The sequence below is a fragment of the Cervus canadensis genome, chromosome 17 (assembly GCF_019320065.1).
Source record: "Cervus canadensis isolate Bull #8, Minnesota chromosome 17, ASM1932006v1, whole genome shotgun sequence".
Taxonomy (NCBI): Eukaryota; Metazoa; Chordata; class Mammalia; order Artiodactyla; family Cervidae; genus Cervus; species Cervus canadensis.
This window is the reverse complement of record NC_057402.1, coordinates 42,003,780-42,025,486: the sequence shown is the minus strand read 5'-3', so window position 1 is coordinate 42,025,486 and position 21,707 is coordinate 42,003,780. Positions and strand designations below refer to the sequence as shown.

Sequence of the window (21,707 nt, the reverse complement as noted above, 5' to 3'; positions counted from 1 at the left end):
TTCTGATGCAGGGGGCACAGGTTCGATCTCTGACTGGGGAAGTTCTGCATGTGGTGTGGTATGGCAGAAAAAATAAAAGAAGAAAGTCTGGTGCCCTTCCCAGTCTGCTGATCCATCAGGTGTGCCAGTCATAGCCTTGGTGGTGGCAAAAACAACAAGGACAGTCAGAGGAAGGGCATCACTAAGAGACCATGAGAAGCAATGAGAGAACAGGATCAAGGCTCTTCTTGTCCTTACACTAAAAGATCCATTATTTGTGGTAACCTTAGTGAACTTCGATTCCTTATAGAATCACTCTCAAATAGAAAACCCTACTTTCTAGTGACTCTAGATGATTGTCAAAAAGAAATCTTCATTTCTGATAGGCAGTAAATTGAATAGTGCCAAGAAGGGCACTAACTTTCTACTGGTTATGAGGAGCAGGTTTAAAAAAAAAAAGATAATGCTACATTGTTAAAGTGTATATGTTGTTTGTTAGTCCTAAATTTTTTATGAAATAAAAAAATGCTTACTCCTTGGCAGAAAAGTTATGACCAACCTAGACAGCATATTAAAAAGCAGAGACATTACTGTGCCAACAAAGGTCCATCTAGTCAAGACTATGGTTTTTTCCAGTAGTCATGTATGGGATATGAGAGTTGGACTATAAAGAAAACTGAGTGCTGAAGAATTGATGCTTTTGAACTGTGGTGTTGGAGAAGACTCTTGAGAGTCCCTTGGACTGCAAGGAGATCCAACCAGTCCATCCTAAAGGAGATCAGTCCTGGGTGTTCATTGGAAGGACTGATGTGGAAGCTGAAACTCCAATACTTTGGCCACCTGATGCGAGAAGCTGACTCATTGGAAAAGACCCTGATGCTGGGAAAGATTGCAGGCAGGAGGAGAAGGGGACAACAGAGGATGAGATGGTTGGATGGCATCACCGACTCAGCAGACATGAGTTTGAGTAAACTGCCAGAGTTGGTGATGGACAGGGAGGCCTGGTGTGCTGCAGTCCATGGGGTCACAAAGAGCTGGACATGACTGAGCAACTGAACTGAACTGACCTGAGTCCTAAATTGTATCCCAGTCTTTTGCGACCTTGTGGACTATAGCTCACCAGGCTCCCCTGTCCATAGGATTTCCCAGGCAAGAATACTGGAGTGAGCTGCCATTTCCTTCTCCAGGGGATCTTCCCCACTCAGGGATTGAACCTGGGTCTCCTGCATTGGCAGGTGGATTCTTTACCACTGAGCCACCTGGGAAGCCCAAATATAGCTATAAAACAATGTAAATGTTAATAATTTAAAAAACAAAAGTTACAGAACAGAAAAACTTCATAAAGATAACTTGTATCTAAAATTCTGCATTATTTCAATAAAACCTAGTAGAGGGAAGGTGGAACTAAATCAAAATGTAATAAAATTTTTATATAATTTGGGTAGTGTAAATATTTTAATAATTTTAATTAATTCAATAATTTAATGCAAATTTTATTTTAATACTGATAGAATAGTGTAGATTAAGATACATGTTTGAATATTTAAAGATAACACTAGGAGAATGATATAAAATAATTGACTATTAAATTAGTTAGCTGAATAGACATTTTTATTGCCTATAGGGAATATACACTGATTTCAAATGTTTATAGAACATTTACAAAAATTGATTTGGTATTTATTTACAAAGAAAACATCTATATATTTTAAAAAGCAGAAATTTTACAGGCTATACTTTCTGACCACAAAAGATTAAACAAACTAACAAACCAACAAGCTATTTGATTTTAATAACGTTAAAAAATAATGATTGAGCTGATGAGGAAATTAAGTATAATTACAAAATATTTAGAAAATCACTCTAATGAGACTACTACATATTAGAAGTTATGGAGTGAGGTGAATGACAGCTGTTTATTATACTCAGGGCCAAAACCATAGCTTTCATGATTGAACAAGAAGAATACAGGGAAAGAAGAAATAAACTGAGACCATTATAAAAACAGCATCAAGGAAATCCGGAAGATGAAATAAGTCAAATTAAAAGCAGAATTTAACAATTCACAAAACAGAGCACCAGTAGAATTAAAAATAAACCACAGAGAAAGGTCTTTATAATAGTTTGAACCTGGATAAACCTCTGGCAAAATTTATCTAGAAAAAGAGAGAAAAGACAAGTATACACCTTTAAGAATGAGAAAAGCCAACTGACAGGAAAAGAACCAGACCCTGGGAAAGATTGAGGGCAGGAGATGAAGGGGGGCGGATAAGATGGTTGGATGGCATCACCAACTCAATCAGCGTGAGTTTGAGCAAGCTCTAGGAGATGGTGAAGGACAGAGAAGCCTGGCGTGCTGCAGTTCACGGGGTCGCCAAGAGTCGGACACGACTGAGCGACTGAACAACAACAGGAGTGAGAAAGAGGATATAACCATGGGTACTAAGGAGTTTAAAAGCACAAGCGGTGGTGCTGTGTAAAACCCATCAGTACGTTTGAAAAACTCAATGATATGGATGTTTTCTAGAGTGTAAATGGTCAAAATGGACTTAAAGTGTACTGGAACATAAAATTAAGCAATCTCCAAGAGGTGTTTGTCAAGAGGGTCTTGGATTACTATCCAAGTTGGGCTGGGGTATAGCAGCCAGACCAAGGTCAAGCCCATGAAGCTGCATGAAGTCCTCCAGTGCATCGTGGTCTACCTGGAGTCCCCCGGGACTGAAGGGCACCCCTCCTTGTTCTGAGAACTGGGGACAGCCTGGGAGCCACCACTAGGGTTCCTCTCCTCTCGTACATCTGTGCTCCCCTTTGCCACTCTGAGATTACAAAACAACAAGAACACATTCATCGCCAATATTTCTACTGAACAGCTCAAGCTCCAACGTCACCAAGTTTGAATACATTTCCTGGGACTAAGAAGTCCCCAAGGTGCTTATTTATGACTAGAGAGCCAGTTGGCCCATGCCTTCCAGATGGAGTGTCCTCCTAGTACCCGAAGGATGCCACATCACCTGGGGAAGATAGTTGATATTAACAGCTAGGAAGTGTTTACCTTACAGCATAGCTGGTTCTTCCAGGTGCGGGCTCTTCCAGCCTTCCCAAGAGCTCTGTCAAGAGACCCCACGTCACAGCTTCTTAGCTTTGCTGCCATACACCAACCATATTCCTGGGCCTCTAGTTAGCCTCCAGGATGGCTGATTGCCACCCATCCCAGGATCCACAGCCTCAGAGGTTCAAACCATTCCTCTCCTGGAACTTCCCTTCTGGTCCAGTGGTTAAGAATCTACCTTGCAATGAGAGGGGATGCAGGTTCAATCCCTGGTTGGAGAACTAAGATCCTACATGACTTGGGGCAGCTAAGCTCATGTGCCACAACTAGAGGACCCAAGCACCCCAACGAAGATCCCGTGTGCCTCAACTAAGATCTGATGCAGCCAAATAAACACTAAAATGCTACTCTCTCAATTCATCCCACCCTCTCCTTCCCCTTCAAGAGGGAGGGGATATATGTATACCTATGGCTGATTCACTTTGTTGGTACTGCAGAAACCAACAGAACAATTACCATCCAAATTAAAAAAGAAAAGAATAAGCAAAAAAAAAAAAAAAAAGCATTCCTCTTGTACAACAGAAACCAACACAACAATTATCATCCGATTAAAAAATAAAAATTAAAAAAAATACAAACACCAACCTGTTCCTTTCTTAAGAGACCACCAATTCCAGGCAGGGACCTGCCCCAAAGTCTAATGCTTTTATCCTCACGATGACTTTATTTCAGAGGCTGTGTTGCTCTTTCCTCCCTCTGGATATTGTTTAGGCAAGGCGTGAGCTACTGAGGCAGATTTTCAGAATGTGAATCTCAGGGGCAAAGGGTTAGAGTCTCAATCAGTATCCATTCATGAGGCTCTCAGACGACTCATGCAAATATGCCCGCCTCTCCCAGCATTTCTCTAGGTCTGCACATCAGCAGTTTATTTCCCAGAAAGAAATGTCAGATTTCCACCTCTTTGAATATTCTGCCACACAGAACCAACATGGCATTTAAAAAATGTCTGTCTTTATCTCCTCTAGCGATAGAGAACTTTGAAGACCGTCTTCCTGTTTGAGAGGGCTGGGGCTCCGTCAGCTGCACGGCGCGTATGTTTTCTGCCTCTACTTGTGTCACACATATGGCAAGAGAACACTTTCTGTTGACAGTATTTCCCCCAAATTCACGCAAATCCCTTCTGCAGAGCTCCACAAATTGCCTTCCTGCATTTGAAGGGTAAACTAACAAGAGCCCAAAGTTTTGCAAACTGGCAAGTTTTCTGAAGAACATAATTCATTTCCAGCCATGAGTTGAGATGTTCGCACTTCCTTCTTACAAATTTTACAAGTGTCCTCTAGCAGCAGGGGGGCCAACAAGCTGACATTTTCTATGCTGCAATTCTCCAAAGTAATTTGAGCCTTGTTTTGGATAATCAGTCTTTCAGTGTAAAGTCAGACGCAATGAACTTGGACATCATCCAATCCAGTGCCATTATTTTAGAGTTAGGGAGACTGAGGCTTAGAGAGGGCAAAGGATGGGACTAATGATCCCTTTATAGGACCAACACTCTTTTTTCTTTTTTTTGGCCATACCATGCAGCATGTGGGATCTTAGTTCCCCAACCAAGGATCAAACTCAAGCCCCTTGTAGTGGAAGTGTAGAGTCTTAACCACCAGACCTCCATGGGAATGCTGGTTGCTGCAGAGGACAGTGACGTGACACTTTCCATGATCTTTCCAACAAACATCTCTGGTTTTCCTGAATTCCTTCCAATGGCAGAAGGTAGGTGCTAGTGCCAGGACCAGAGGTGCAAAATTCATCCTGTATTTTTTGTCTGTGCCAGTGATAAGCTGGGCCTCTGTCCTACTATGGATTGCGTAGCAACACAGCTCTAAAAAGAAAAATCTAGGAAACTGAGACAAAACTGCCAAGGATGAGGGCTGGTGGAGATTCAAGCAGGCAAGGGGCTGGAGTCCTATTTCAATGATTATGGTATTTGCTTACTACTGTATTTAAAATGGATAACCAACAAGGACCTACTGTACAGTACAGGGAACTCTGCTCAGCGTTATGTGGCAATCTGGATGGGAAGGAATTTCGGGGGGGAGAATGGATACATGTATACCTATGGCTGAGTCCCTTTGCTGCGAACCTGAAATTATCACAGCATAGTTAATCAGCTACACTGCCATACAAAATAAAAAGTTAAAAAAAAAAAAAGACTATGGTGTTGGCTATTGGTTCCTGGTAAATAATTTCCACCAAGTTAAGCAAGCTTTATTTCTCTAAGTTTTAATTCCCTTACGTAGAAATAAAGGGGATGATAGGATTATTGTGAGGATTAAATAAAACATGGGAAATTCTCAACACAGAAACTGACACCTAGTAAATGCTGAATAAATGCTAGCTGTTCCTATTAATTCTAGTATTCTAACAATTTTCAGGATCTTTTGAGAAGAACATGTGGATTTTTCACTGTCTATGAATAAATACCTTAATGTTGAACCAAATTTACATCCTGGAATAAATTCTACTTGGTATACTATTTTTAAAACACTGCTGGATTCAAATATTAATATTTTATCTAGGGAATATTACAACTATGACTAAGTAAAATGGATCTATTGATTCTTTTGTGTGCTATTGTGTTAGATTTTTGTATCAAGGTTATGCTAATTTCTAAGCACAAAAGGAAGATTTCTGTATAATTCTGTCTCCAGTAGTTCATATCTGTTCCATAGAAGATTTTTGAACTCAACTTGTGTAATCTTTTTTGGAAATGCGTGATGAAGAATACTTTTCAATTTAAAAAAATGTTTATTTATTTTGGCTGTGCTGCATCTTCGTTGCTGCATGCAGGCTTTCTCTAATTGAAGCGAGCAGAGGTTACTCTCTAGTTGCAGATTGCAGTGGCTTTTCTTCTTGTGGAGCTCAGGCTCTAGGGCACAAAGGCTTCAGTAGTTGTGGTGCAGGGGCTTATGGGAATATTGCCAAACCAGGAATCAAACCCGTGTCCTCTGCATTGACATGGGGATTCTTAACCATGAGACCACCGGGGAAGCCTCTTTTTCAATTTTTTAATGGATGTTGGCATATTTAGATTTTCTACTTCTTCTTATAGCAATTAGGGAAACAATTTTCTGCAGGAAGAAATTGTCCATATTATGTAAATAACATAAAATTGTAATGGTCTTCTCTTATTGGGGCTTCCCTGGTGGCTCAGCAGTAAGGAATCTGCCTGCAATGCAGGAGACCTGGGTTCTATCCCTGGGTTGGGAAGACACCCTGGAGAAGAAAATAGCAACCCATTCCAGTATTCTTGCCTAGAAAATCCCATGGACAAGGGAGCCTGGAGAGCTACAATACCCGGGGTCGCAAGGAGTCAGACATGACTGAGCCACTCACACTTTTCATTTCCCATATTGATACATGCTAGTTCATATGTTTTCTCTGTTGCATAGAATTCTGTGGTTGGACCACGATTTGTTCATTTCCCCACCAAATGATGAATAGTTGTATTATTTCAAATTTTTAATGATGAAAACAACGTTTCAATGAACTTTCTTATGCATATACCATTGGGCCAGGTTTTTTTTGCTATGGTGTGTTAACTGGACTGCAATTCTTTAGTCCTATAATTAGACTATCTCTAACTTTCTTGTGCTCAGTAGCTCAGGGGTGTCTGACTCTCTGTGACCCTTTGGACTGTAGTCTGCCAAGCTTCTCTGTCTAAGGGATTTTTCAGGCCAGAATACTGGAGTGAGTTGCCATTTCCAAATCCAGGGGATCTTCCCAACCCAGGGATCAAACCCACATCTTCTGTCTCCTGCATTGCAGGCAGATTCTTCACCTGCTGAGCAACTGGGAAAGCCCCTTGTCCTGTGCTTAGTCGTTCAGTAGCATCTGACTCTTTGTGACCCCATCTCTGTCCATGGGATTCTCCAGGTAAGAATGCTGGAGTGGGTTGCCATGCCCTTCTCCAGGGGATCTTTCCAACCCAGGGATCAAACCCAGGTTTCCCGCACTGCAGGCATATTCTTTACTGTCTGAGCCACAAGAGAAGCCCCTTGTATAGTGCCAAGTTTTCCTCCAAAGTGGTTGCTCTAATCCACACTTTCTCCAGCATTCTTTAGAAGCTGCTACCATTCATATCCTTGGTAGGACTTGGTATTGTCAGACTTGCATTACTACTGTTCTGGTGGTGTGAATGTATGTCATTGAGGATTTAACTTGCATTCCCCTTATTTCTAAGGATGTTGAGTATATTTTTTACATTTACTGGGCATTTCATTTTTCTCTTTTTGAATTGTTGGGTTACTTTTCTTTTTCTTGTTTGTTTCTTCATTTTAGATATCATTCCTTTATCGGTCCTGCGCTTTGCAAAATCTCCCCCACCCTTCACCTGTGGCTTGTCCTTTAACTTTGTTCAGAGAATCTTATTTACACTTGCTCATATTGTTTTAAATTTTAATGTAGTCAGCCTCATTCATCTTTTCCTTTATAATTTATACTTTCTGTAACTTTTTTTTAGGCCATGTTATACAGTATGTGGTTGTAAGAGGTGATGTGATGGATATGATGGATGGGATGTGATGGATATAATGGATATGAATATGAGAGTTGGACTATAAAGAAAGCTGAGCACCAAAGAATTGATGCTTCTGAACTGTGGTATTGGAGAAGACTCTTGAGATTCCCTTGGGCTGCAGGAGATCAGTCAATCCTAAAGGAAATCAGTCCTGAATATTCATTGGAAGGACTGATGCTGAAGCTGAAACTCAAATACTTCAGCCACCTGATGCAAAGAACTGACTCACTGGAAAAGGACTCGATGGACATGAGTTTGAGCAAGCTCCTGGAGTTGGTGATGGACAGGGAAGCCTAGCGTGCTGCAGTCCATGGGGTTGCAATGAGTCAGACATGACTGAGCATCTGAACTGAACTGATACAGCATGTGAGATCTTAGTTTCCCAACGAGGGATCGAACTGTTGTCCCCTGCATTGGAAGTGTGGAGTCTTAACCACTGGATCACCAGGCAAGTCCCATTTGTGACTTCTTAAATCCTTTCCTATCCTGATGTCTTGGATATATTCTCCTATATATATTTTCTAAAAGTTTGAAATTCTGTTTTTCTTACTTAGATTTTCAATCCATCTGAAACTGATTTTCATGTTATCTGATATAGAGTTTAGAGCTATGTCTCCCCCTATGGATAAACTATCATCTTATCCCATGTACTGACTAGTCTGTCTTTTCCCCAGTGATTTGTAACACAACCTTAAGCTTCCATCTACACACTTCTGGGCTCTTTATCCTTTTAAAATTTGTTTGCTGTCTCTCCTTGTGCCAGTACATGCTGTCTTCAATTCCATTATAAAAACTTTATAGTTCATCTTGATATATACTAGTCCAAGTCCTCCATCTTGTAATTTTATTCAAGAGCCCCTTGGCTCCTCATGTATGTTAGAATCATTTTGCTGGGATGGTGACTGGCACAGCACTGAATTCATATTAGCAATGAACTGCCATCTTGATGGCATGGAGTCTTTCCACTCGTGACAAAGGTATTCAGGCTCTCATACATGTTCATTGATCATCTTTCATCATTTTCTCTTTGTGAAAATGCTTATTTTCTGCTTATTTCTGAGTACTTAATACATATGTTATGATTTTCTTTGATGTAATTGGGGAAAATTGAACATAGATTGAATATTGTATGATATTAGGGTTAATTAGAGTTAGAGTTAATTTGTGTTGGTTATGATAGAGGTATTGCAGTTATGACTATATAATGTAACTTCTTAAGCCTATTTGTTACACATAAACACAACACACACACACATGCATGTATCCTGTTCCTCAGAGGAAATCACTATTCTGATATCACCATGCATTAATTTTATCTGTTTATAAACTTCATATAAATGAAACCAAGTGTGTACTTTTTTGTATCTGACTTCTTTTGCTCAAATTATGGTCTATGACTTTTTAACCACATTTCTGCATCTATCAATAGATCATTTTTATTGCTGTGAAGTATTCCATTGTGTGACCACAGCACAATTTATTTATTCACTCCACAGCTGTTGGCCATTTGGGTTATTTCCAGCTTGGGCCTCTTATGAACTGTGCTGCTAAGAAATTGTTGTACTTCTTTGCTTATCTTTTGGTGAATATATGTACTTATTACATATATTGTTGTATTCCTTGAGGTCAGGTGGCTGGACTGTATTGTAGTTGAATGCTCAACTTCTGCAGATATTGCCAAAGAGTTTTCCAAGTTAGATGCACATTGGCATGCCTTTCAGCAATTCCAGTCCCTCTGTGTCCTCATCAGCATCTGGTATTTTTAGGCTTTTACATTTCAGCCATTCGGATGGGTATATTGTGGGTCATTTCCTTAATGTGAAATGAGAAGGGTTTTGTTTTTTTTAGCTATTTGTCTAGCCTCCTCTATGAAATGCCTATTCATGTCTTTTGAGCATTTACTTATTGGGCTATGTGTCTTTTTCTTTTTGATTTGTAGGCATGACATATATTCTAGATAAGAATCTTTTGTCAGATCCATGTATTGCAAATATCTTCTCTCAGCCTTTGTGTTTCCTTTCCCTTCCCTTACTGATGTCTTTAGTGAACAGAAGGTCTACATTTTAATAAAATACAGATCATTAATCTTTCCTTTTATGGTTAGTGCTTTCCACATCCTATGTAAGAATTTTTTTCCTACCCCCAAATCATGAAGATCTCCTATGTTTGCTCCCTAAAATTATATATTATATCACAGAATTATAAAATATATAATTTCTAGGAGCAAATGAATGTCCATGTTTGGTGTTAAGTAAGGTTCACATTTTTTCCCCAGACATCGATCTCTCTTGCACCATTTACTGATAACACCATGTTTTCTCTTACTGTATTACAGGTCAAGTGATCCATATAAGTGGGTTGATGTAATGATTTAAAAATATGTCCCCAAATCCTTCCAAAAGGGGCAGTCCATGGTTCCTCCCCCTGAATGTGGATGGGCCTCTGTGGCTGCCTCAAGGAATAAAATGAGGTGGAAGTGATGTCGTATCACTTGCAGGGCTGAGTTAGAAAGGGTCATATAACCTTTGTGGTCTCTCTTGGACAGTGGCTCTAGGAGCCTTTCGCCATCATGCCAGGAGCTGCCTGGGGCTGCCACCTGGAGAGACTGCCTGAGACCGCCCGTGGCCAAGGCTGTTCCCTTTCCAGCTGTGTGCGTCTTCCCAACCCACATGCCAGCCATGTGAAGAGACTTGGAGACCCCAGCCCCAACCAGCATCTGCCTGCCATGACCTGAGAGATCCAGAACTGCCTAGTGGAGCCCACTTCAGCTCCCAGATATGTGATCAAAATAAATGATTACTATTTTTAAAAATTATTTTTAATTGGCAGATAATTGCTTTACAATGTAGCGCTGGTTTCTGCTGTACAGCAAAGTGAATCAGCTCTACATCCACATATAGCTCCTCCCTCTGGGGCCACCCTCCCACTCACCCCCACCCACTCCCCTAGGTTAAACAGTTACTATTAAGTCAAGATTTGGGTAGTTCATTACACAGTGATAGATGACCAGAACCGTCTATTTCTGGACTTCTTTATCTTGGTTCTGTTGTCTTCCTTTTTACCAAAACCACATTTTCTTATGCTAGCTTTATCCTAAGTCGTGCTCAGCTTGTTGGGATGTTGGATATCCTCATATTTCTGTCTGCTCACTTCTATGAAAGGAGCTATAGAAATGATATTGGAAGCCACTGTGGCTCCTTCCGCAATTACTTGGGTTTGACACCCCCAGGCGTCTGCTCTAAGAGCTGCGGGGTTCCACCCTGGGCACAGTGACTGAAGCGGGGAGCAGTGGGCGAATTTTATTTCGGAGAATTTGGACCAGACACAGAGGGAAGAGTTTAGTCCTTCCCGCCTCCCTGGGGAAGGTGGGCAGCTCAAAAGCCACTCTGAGAAGCAAATCCCCAATCACAGCCAATAAAGAAAGAATAGGGCAAATAACCACACGTGTATGTATGGCTGAGTCCCTTCACTGTCCGCCTGAAACTATCACAGCATTGTTAATCGGGTAGACCCCAATGTAAAATAAAAAGTTAAAAAGAAGAAAGAACAGGGCGTATTCCTGGTTTGGCTCCTCTGTGATGGGTTGAGGGCAGAGCTTTATAAGACCCGTGTTTCTCTAACATCCATCCGCCTAACCTGGTTTCTCCTCCAACTCCTGCAGTGAGGTCTTTTTTTTTTTTGCTCTTAAGATTTTTTTGATATGGATCATTTTTAAAGTTTTTATCGAAATTTGTTACAACATTACTTCCGTTTTATGTTTTGGTTTTTGGCCCCAAGGCATGTGGGATCTCAGTTTACCAACCAGGAATTGAACCCGAACCCGGGGACTGGAAGGTGAAGTCTTAACCAGTAGACCACCGGGGAAGTCCCTGCTGTGAGGTCTTTCCTAAGAGTTCTCCTCCCCCTCAGTATTTGCTGGGTAGGGGGCGCCAAATGTCCCTTCCCCCTGCTCTTCTCCCTGGCTCTCCTGCTTGGGTTAGCAAGTCTCCAAGAGCATATTCTCCATCTCGTTTAGGAAGCAGTCCATGCACAAGGTGCTGGGGGCAAATGGCAAGGTTCTCCTGCAGGAGGCCCTGGCATCGTTCTCAGATTGGAGTTTTTCAGTTTCTCCTGCTCCCTGGGGCTGAGTGCTCCAGCGCTCCTGCTGCTCCTGCCTGCTGCTCTGGCCCTGAGCCTTCTGCTGCTGCTGGACACACACCCACTCCTGTCTTGTGGGAGTCAGCCCCTGACATAAGAGCTGAGCATTCAGTCATTGGTGTCAACCTGATTCTGTCTGCTTCACAGCTTCCAGAAATTTTTATACCCTTCTGCTCCACTAACTCCTTTTCCAGCACTGCTACAGATGTCTACATTTTTGTCAGTTTTTTTAAAAAATTTAATTTGTTTATTTGGTTGCATCAGGTCTTAGTTGTAGCGCAGCATGTGGGATCTTAGTTCCCTGACCAGGGATCAAACCCAGGTCCCCTACATTGCAAGGCAGATTCTTAACCAGTGGACTACAAGAGAAGTACCCATTTGGTCTACATTTTATTTCTTTGGTAATTTTAGTGGATGTAAAGAACCAAGAGAAGGAAAAACATAACCAATTCTTCATTTTGAAATGAGCAAGATTTGTCCCCCTCCCACCCATATCTTTTTTGAGAGCTTCCCTGATGGCTCAGGTAGTAAAGAATCTGCCTGCAATATGGGAGACCCAGGTTCAATTCCTGGTTGGGAAGATCCCCTGGAGAAGGGAATGGCTACCCACTCCAGTATTCTTGCCTGAAAAATTCCATGGACAGAGCAGCCTGGCGGGCTACAGCCCATGCGGTCGCAAAGAGTCAGACACAACTGAGTGACTAACACTTTCACTTTCACCCATATCTTTGCTCTTTTGTCTATTAACCAGTCTAGTCTTCGTATCTTATTTCTGGGGATCATGGTTTACTGAGTTTTATTGAGTGAGCACAGCACATTCTATTTAAATTTTACCTCTGTTCTGTGAAATACATAATCTCCTTCATGCTTCCCCCGAATCTTGAATTCCAGCTCCTTCCTTAATGTTACAAAGAAAAACAAATCAAACACAGTAAACTTGTCATGTAAAGAAAATGTCCCTGTGTTTCCTACAGCAGATTGAATGTCCTTCACAGGCACCCACCTTGGTGAGCAGTTGGGGACACTGACTCATCAACAATATCACAGTCTTCCACTGTAAATATCACAGTCTTCTACTTCAGCTTTTCAGTTTCCTTTATTCATTTTTTATCTGTCATTCAACTGCCCACTTCACACAGAGGCTGACTTCAATGGTCCATTGTTGTTGATGTCGTTGTTCAGTCGCTCAGTCATGTCCAACTCTTTGCGACCCCATGGACTGCAGCATGCCAGGCTCTCCTGCCCTTCACTATCTCCTGGCGTTTGCTCAAATTCATTACCATTGAGTCGGTGATGCTCAATGGCCCATATCTTTATGTAAACGAGCAGGCTCTCTGAGTTCTCTCTCCTCCCTCCTCTTCCTCCAGCTGATTCTGGCTGTATGAGGGGTTAGGACGTCCTAGTGGTGGAAAAGAAGGATCTTCAGATCCGAGCATCCCCCTCTGGATCCTTGCTGGCTTCTGGTCCTGGAAGGGCTACTGCTGGAGTGTTCCTGGTCCCTTCTGGACCTTTGGAACGACGGGCTTTCCCTGTTTCCAGGTCGCCCGCCCTCCATGGTCTCACTTCCTCCCACCCCTGGGTTCTTGCCCCTCTCACACGTGACACCCAGGATGTTTAGTGATGTCTGACCATTGTGCACAGGCAGTGGGGAGCCAGAAGCACCACCTCAGCCAGTGGGCCTCTGTTGGGTCCACTCCTTACTATTTATTGATTAGACTATTTTACAGATCTGCAGAATGGATGTAACTTGTGGAAAACTGATAGCAATGCAGATGATTCTTGCCCAGTAGCAAGGCAAAGAATTTTGCCTGAAAGAAAAATCACCCCAAAGGTTACAGTTTCTTGCTCTGTAGCATGTTAGAAATTCTGCCTGTAAATCAGCAATTGTATTCAAGCAGTCTTGCTTTCATGGACTTGGAACAATTTACTTTTTCCAATTCTCTTGGAGTCAGCCTTACCAGCCTGATAGTCCCTTCATTAATGAATTGAATAAATCATTGCTCACTTTATATACTGGGATTCCCAGGTGGCTCAGTGGTAAAGAATCCACCTGCCAATATAGGAGATGCAGGTTCAATCCCTGGGTCAGGAAGATCCCCTGGAGGAGGAAATGGTAACCCACTCCAGTATTCTTGCCTGGAGAATCCCACAGACAGAGGAGTCTGGCAGATTATTGTCCATGGGGTCGCAAAAGAGTTGGACAGGACTGAGCTAATGAGCACACACAGAAGGTGGTACCTGGGTTCCAGGGAGGTAGAGGGTGTAGATTCTGTGCCTCCTGGTCATCCTGGTTTCTGTGACCCCCCCAGCTCTTCTCTGTTCGAGCTGTTGGCTTTGGTAACTTGAGGCTGGTGTTTCAGTTCTTTGGCTGACATGGCTTTTCACCAGCTCGCCCAGGTTGAAGAGTCTCTGAACCCTCCTCTCTTCTCCATCCGCCTGACATCTGTGCAGCTCCGGAAGAGGGTGGTGAGCCTCGGCACTGGCTCCAAGGACACACAGAAACCCCGGAGCTCGAAAAGGCCAAACTCCACAGCCACCTCACTGGGACCACTACGTTTGGTCAGCTGTGTTTTTAAACAAGTCCACTTCATCCAAATTGTCAAATTGACCACAAATTGTTTATACCCCTCTCTTACTATTCTGTAATATCTGTAGGAGCTATTGTAATGCAGCCCTTTAATCCCACCCCCCCCCGTTTTTTTTTTAACTTATGTGGATTGGAGAATAGTCGCTTTACAATGCTGTGTTAGTTTCTGCTACTCAGCAGAGTGAATCAATCACACAAATGAATACACTCCCTCTTTTCTGGAGCTCCTTCCCATTCAGGTCACCACAGAGCACTGAGTCGAGTGCCCTGCGCGGCACAGCAGGTCCTCGTTAGTCATCTATTCTATACCGAGTATGAAAATACAGGGCTTCCCTTGTGGCTCAGCTCGAGAAGAGTCCGCTTGCAATGTGGGAGACCTGGGTTTGATCCCTGGGTTGGGAATACATGTATACATATATATGTACATATGTATATATGTGTATATATACATATCCATTATATACAGAGTGTGTATTGATACTACGGGTCAGTAGCATTGATATGATGGGTCAGTAGTATCAGTCAGTAATATCACTCCCAATCTCCCAGTTCATCCCACCCACTCCCCACCACCCTTAGTATCCATATGTTTTCAACATCTGTGTCTCTATTTCTGCTTTGCAAATAAGATCATCTATACTATTTTCCTAGATTCCACATTCATTCCTGTTATCAGTAATTAGCATTTTCTTTCTGTTTCTTTACCACTTTATCAATTCTATGAATCTCTTCAAAATGCATGTTTGGGTTTGATGGTTTGGATGCATGTTTGCTATCTATCTAATTGAGATCTACCTTGACTTTCCTATATCCTTCCTTTGATATTGCCATTCATTTTCCATCTCCTTCCCTTGGAAGCATATATCACTGATGTTGGACCTTTCTTCTTTTCCAACCTGTGCATTTAAAGCTATACATTTTCCCATAAGTAGTGCTTTAGCTGTAACCCACAAGCTCAAAATGTTTTTTTTAAGTTTGTATTTACTTAGAAATTTATTTTTTTTGCAGTGCTGGATCTTTGCTGCTACACGCAGGCTTTCTCGAGTTGTGGACAGCCTGAGCTGCTCTTTGTTGTGGTGTGTGGACTTCTTACCAAGGTGGCTTCTCTTGTTGAGGAGCACAGGCTCTAGGGCGCATGGACTTCAGTAGTTGCAGCTCCTGGATTCCAGAGCATAAGCTCAGTAGCTGTGATGCACCAGCTTAGCTGCTTTAAGACATGTGGGATGTTCCTAGACCAGGAATCAAACCCGCGTCCCCTGCATTGGCAGATGGATTCCTATTTACTGTACTACCAGGGAAGTCCTCAAAATATTTTTAAATCTACATTGCAAATCCTTCTTGAACCTATAGGTATTTAAAAGTGTGTTGCTTAATTTCCAAGCGTTTAGAGATTTTCTGGTTGCCTTCTTGTTATTGATAGCGAGTTTAATGCTGCTTTGAAGTCTGACCACTACTTCTCTGTGTCCATCCCACTGTCCTAAAGGGGCAGGGACCCCCAGCCCTCAGCGATCCCTCAATTTATCTAATGCGCCTTGCCCCTCCAGGTCCAAGTGAGAAGAAAAGTTGGGGGACACATCTCATCACCTTCAATTTCTCTTTCTCCATTTTGTCAGCCATTTTTTTGTCTTGTCTTCTTTTTTTTTAAGTTTTACCTCCCCTGGGTCTAATTCTCCTTCTTGAATGCAGCTAATATCTCATTAAGAATATGGACAAGGCTCTAAACCACAGGAGAAATTTATGAGCCAAGTCCTCTAAATTGGTATGTGAGACGCTAAATAAAGAAGAAAATAAGGGAGTTTGGAAAATTTCTTCCCAGGAAAATAGCCTGGCTTGCAAGGCTATTATTCTGCTGCATAATCATATTTTTGATTGTGTCAGGAACTGAATATGAGTGTGGCCTTCCTTTCTGCATGCCGCTGGTAGCATTCTAATCTCTTCCCCAGCAGATTGTTGTCCAGGATGAATCAGGTGAAGGTGAAAGAGAAAATCCCATTAACTTGGTAAAAATACTTCCCTTCTTGCAACCAGGGAAGGGTCTGTGCACATTGAGAGCAGCCATGGTCAATACCTGTACAGAGTTTCTATTTTGGAATAGGGTTTCCATTCATGGTGTTGTTAAAGCAATAACAATGGACTGCTTTGGTTACCGAGCTAAGCAGGTTCATGAAATTATGTCCCAGCCCTGGGCACATAAATGGTGTGATGCTTCTGGGACCAGAGTGGGATTGGAAGTGGGGATCCACAGTGACTCTGAGGAGTTCCTACTTTCCTATGTTTGAAAGGTGGGCATGGGAACAGCCAGGCTAGAGGAATGGGGTGCGATCTGCCTGGAACACTGAACACCTAAAGACATGCCATCAACAAGCAGAGCGATAGTGAGGGTTGTAAACCAGGGCAGTGGCAGTGAGGACCAGCAAAGTGTGGACAAAGAGGTCAGTGAAAAAGGGAAAACCCTTGGCTTTTCTGTCCCTCCCTTCTTTTCCTAAAGCACAGAGAACTCATTTACAAATCTCACTCATTTGGAGCGGTTTAAATGTCTTATATCAGACCAGTAGCCAAAGAGATGTTTAGGTAATTGCACCTACATTTCTAATCTGAGTGCCATTTCATTTGCGTCCTTATGTAGTTATTTACCTTTTCAACACTGGCAAAGAGCCTTTAACAGATTTTTCTTTTAAAGGAAGAGAATCGGAGCTTCCCTGGTGGCTCAGTGGTAAAGAATCAGCCTCCAAAGCAGGACACACAGATATGATCCCTGGTCTGGGAAGATTCCACATGCCAAGGAGCAGCTAAGCTGCAACTACTGAGCCTGTGCTCTGCAACAAGAGAAACGATTGCAGTGAGAAGCCCTCACATTGCAATTAGAGAGTAGCCCCCACAACTAGAGAAAGCCTGTGCAGCAATAAAGATCCAGCACAGCCAAAAATAAATATAAATAAATCTGTTAAACAAAATAATAAAGGGAGAGAATCAGCCTCTCATCTCCTCATAATGAAATTGGGTTGCAGGACATGGATGAGCAGAGCAGTGAGTCCCTGGCAGGGAAGTGATACAACCAGCTCTGCTCAGTCTTCCTCTCCCCCTCCCCACTTCCCCCCACCCAAAACCTCAGCAGGGGGTGTCTTTTCATAAACAATCAGGCTGTCTCAGGCATATTGAGCCATTTCTGCTGTTAATTCTCACCTGCTGCTGCTGCTAAGTCGCTTCAGTCCTGTTCAACTCTATGCGACCCCATAGACAGCAGCCCACCAGGCTTTCTTGTCCCCGGGATTCTCCAGGCAAGAACACTGGAGTGGGTTGCCATTTCCTTCTCCAATGCCTGAAAGTGAAGTCGCTCAGTCGTGTCTGACTCTTAGCGGCCCCATGGACTGCAGCCTACCAGGCTCCTCTGTCCATGGGATTTTCCAGGCAGGAGTACTGGAGTGGGGTGCCATTGCCTTCTCCGGTAAATTCTCACCACTATAGTTAAAATCTCAAAGCCCTTTCTCATGGGAAAACAGCAGACACTTGTAGGAAGTTCCTTTCTTAGGAGGGGAGAGAAGTGGTTACAAGTTCAGGTCCTAGAACAAGATGTCCAGACTCAGATTCTGGCCACCTGGCTTACCGGCTAGGTGACCCTGGACAAGTGATGTAACTTCTTCAAGCATCAATCTTCTTATCTTTAAAAAGGGGATAATGATAGCCCACAAATCTCACTGGATCTCTGAGAAGAATAAAAGAGGATATATGTCAAAAGTGCTAAGTGGAGTGTCCAACAGAGAGTAAACACGTTATGAAAACAGTCGCTGTTGTTTTTATTTTTGATGGTTTCCCTCTATAGATGTTGCAGGGCTTCCCAGGTGGTGCTAGTGGTAAAGAACCCACCTGCGAATGCAGAAAATGTAAAGAGACACTTGTTCAATCCCTGGGTTGGGAAGATGCCCTGGAGGACAGAATGGCAATCAACTCCGGCATTCTTACCTGGAGAATCCCAAGGACAGAGGAGCCTGGTGGGCTACAGTCCATGGGGTCACAAAGAATCAGACAGGACTGAAGTGACTGAGCACGCATACACTCCACAGGTGTCAGTGCCCCACGCTGACTGCAAGAGTAAACTGGATTCCATCCTTCAGCCCGCACACCTGCTCTCAGCGCTAGGTTCCCCAGGACACAGACAATCACACGGCAGATCACCTGGTGTCCTCTGACAAGGGGACATCCCACAATGACTGAGTGACCTAGGCTGGAATCAGAGGGCTGGGGGCCGCACTCCGCTGGCTGCACCTGCTGATACGAGGGGTTCAGGGGAGCCGCACAAGCCAGTGTCTCCAAAATGACTCAGACCAGCAGAGGCACGCTGCAGGACACTGACTTGGCTGTCCCCGGGAGTAATTAATCTCCCTGAAACTGACGGCCCCTTCAAGGCAGGCAGCCACAGTGGCTGTGTGCATCGGAGCTGCAAGACTCCTCTGCACATGTGAAGATGTTTGTGAGCACAGATGATGCCCCTGCAGGCATCCTTCAGAGTGGGAGCAAACTGCTATGGAAAGTCCAAATGACCTTGAGCAAGTCACTGAGCCCCAGCATCCTCACCAGGAAAACAGGCAGGTTGTTGTGGGGGATTCCGTCCTTGTGTGCAGGGCACCATGTGGAAGCCAGAAACCAAGGACCACCAGCCTTGTTCCCTCAATGCATTTGCAGACTTCTTGGTGGGGTGGGGTGGGGTGGTGACATGGGTTGAATACGGCAACTTGACCTTTTGGAGGCTGAACCTCTGACTGGGGGCACTTGGACGAAACTTGGAAAAAAAATCACTAAATATATATACATATATACACACACACACACATATATATTTAAAAAAGAAACAACAGGCAATGTGTTAAATGAGGGGATCAGGGGTGGGTGCGAGTCTGGGCAGAAGCTGGGTGAAGGACAGAGAAAGATGGGCTGCCTGTTATTATGCACAACATCTAGAAATCAAAACTGGGACACTATGCTTTGGGTGTGTTACATTGCCTCTGTCAAAATGTCCCTCTCGGACTCCCCTGATGGCTCAGTAGTAAAGAATCCACCTGCCCAGGCAGGAGACTCAGGTTTGATCCTTGATCCGGGAAGATCCCACATGCCTTGGAGTAAGCAAGCCCGCGGTGCCACAACTACTGAGCCCACGCTCTAGAGCCCATGTTCTGCAACCACAGTAGCCATCACGATGAGAAGCCCGTGCACCACAACTAGCAAACAGCCACGGCTCTCCAACACTAGAGAAAAGCTGGTGCAACAACAAAGACCCAGCACAGCCAAAAATAAATAAATAAAATTTTTTTAATGCCCCTCTCTTCACAACTGCAGTTTCACTGGTTCACTCCCCAATACTCCAGTGTTCCGGATACCCCAGCTCAGCTCTGAACCCAAGGCTTCTGCTTGGCTATAGCCTTCTTCAGTGAGGCAGGGACAGTGAGCTGCAAAGAGCAGCAGGCTGAGGGGTGACCCCCGCGGAGTCTGAGTAATGGCTCTGCCTGTTGATGGCTGTGTGACCTTGGTCAGATTGCATGGCCTGTCTGTGCTCTGCAACCAGAGTCCGTCCCCTCCCCCTGCCCCTCAGCTGTTTGTTCTTCCCTGTGGAGTCACGGGGAGATGATGAGGCAGGAGAACCTTCATCTAGTCAAGCAGGAGAACCAGTGTACAGGCTCCTGTGTTCCTCCATCTAGGGTATCCTGTTGGGTTGCCCCAGTGCCTCCAGGGACTCAGTAAGACACCTGAGCAGCAGAAACCTAGAGAATGGCTCTCTCTCTCTGGTACCTGGAGGGCATTTCAGTCGGAGTTAGAGAAGAGATTCAGGACAGAGGCCACTCCCCGCCCCTCGATCTTTTGGCCATGTTGTGTGCACATGTGTTTTCCAGGGAGGGGAACTGGCCAGCCTGACCGACCTCTTCAGCTCAGCATCTCAGAATGAGCTTTCCCCAACTCGTGTTCATCTGTATAACTTAGTTGTAAGCTTGTCTGGCGGGGAGAAGCGGGGGTGCGTGGCATCACGTCACTCTAGAAGGCTGCAGGGGAAACCAAGTCCCTGTTTCTAGTTCCAGCCCGACCTCTGTCCTGAGGGCCCATCTAGCCAGTTGGACGTCCTCCCTGGGATGTCCTGGTTTGTTGCTCCTGGCCACACAGAGGTGCCCTGGTATAGTTCGGTAGTTAGATAGCCCTCCACCCACCCCCAACCCCCCGACATCTCAGCACCACTCTGCCAACACCTTCCCTTCTCGCAGGCTTGAACCTATCTCTGTCCCCTCATGATGATGGCCTGGAGCAAGCTGTTGAACCCTTCTGAGCCCCAGTTTGCTCATCTGCTAAATGGGAACAGCAGAAGTAACTATCCCAAGGGGTGCTGATGAGAACTAAGAAGAATTAATATATACACAAAGCACTTAGAAAAGCATCTGGGAACGTCCCTGGTGGCCCAGTGGCTAAGACTCTGTGCTCCCAATGCAGGGGGCCCAGATTTAATCTCTGGTGTGGAAACTAGATCCCACATGCCACAATTAAATTTCCCCTGTGACACAAGCAAGATCTGGAGCAACAAAATTAATTAATTAATTTTTAAAAAAGAAAGAAACATGTCTGGTTCATAGTGAATACTATATAATATTCCTCAACCAGCTGTCTATATGGACTTATCTTTTGCTGAGGCCTCAGTCTGTTCTGGCTGCTATGACAAAATCCTGCAGACTGGATGGCGTGTAAACAACAGAAATGTATTTCTTACACTTCTGGAGGCTGGAACACCGAGACCAAGGTACCCACAAGGACAAGTAAGGGCCTTTTGTCAGGTTGCAGACTTCCCACGGTGTCCTCACAGGGTGGAAGGGGCCAGGGAACTCTCTGGGGTCTCTCTGATAAGGATGCTAATTTCATTCATGAGGGCACAATGCTCGTGACCAGTCTGGCCACAACTAGGAGCTCCAGTGGCACAATAGGTTAGCACATGGCACTTATACAGTAGAACAGGCAGAGCAATGCCAAGGTTGTGAGTTTGAGCCTCACTGGAGCATAACCCTTTTGGGCCTTCCTAGGTGGGTGAAAAAACATGATTGAGTGACTGAGCACACTCACATGCAGATCCAAATAAATAAATAAATAAATAGATAAATACATGAACTTTTTTTTTGTTTTTTAAAAAAGAACACTGCCTCTTTCTACTCCAACTCCCTACCCCTGGGCTCATGTCCCTTCCAGTCTAAGGCCTTTGAGAATCAGCAGCATTTGGGGGATCAGGCCAAGAAGAAGTTCAGTTGGAAACACATTCAGTTCCAATTGGAGTGGATTTCCATGGTCCACAAAGATTTATGTATAAAGATGCGACGCGTAGCAAGGTTTTCCTGGCTAGTGGCAAGATTCAAACCACAGCT

General features: G+C 43.8%; 1 protein-coding gene across 4 annotated transcripts in view; it reads right to left on the bottom strand.

Annotated features, from left to right (window-relative positions):
* The window catches only part of CTXND1 (cortexin domain containing 1), a 46,977-nt gene that overhangs the window by 7,842 nt on the left and 17,428 nt on the right, over nt 1–21,707 (bottom strand). Inside the window, exon 1 of one of the 4 annotated variants that reach the window (XM_043434458.1) lies at nt 13,974–14,068. The exons of 2 other annotated variants lie outside the window; for them this stretch is intronic. The gene's annotated coding sequence lies outside the window, so the exon portion shown is untranslated. Of the gene's footprint in view, nt 1–3,031; nt 3,286–13,973; nt 14,069–21,707 lie in introns of those variants that run through there. One more of the 4 variants, XM_043434457.1, reaches the window with a different exon arrangement.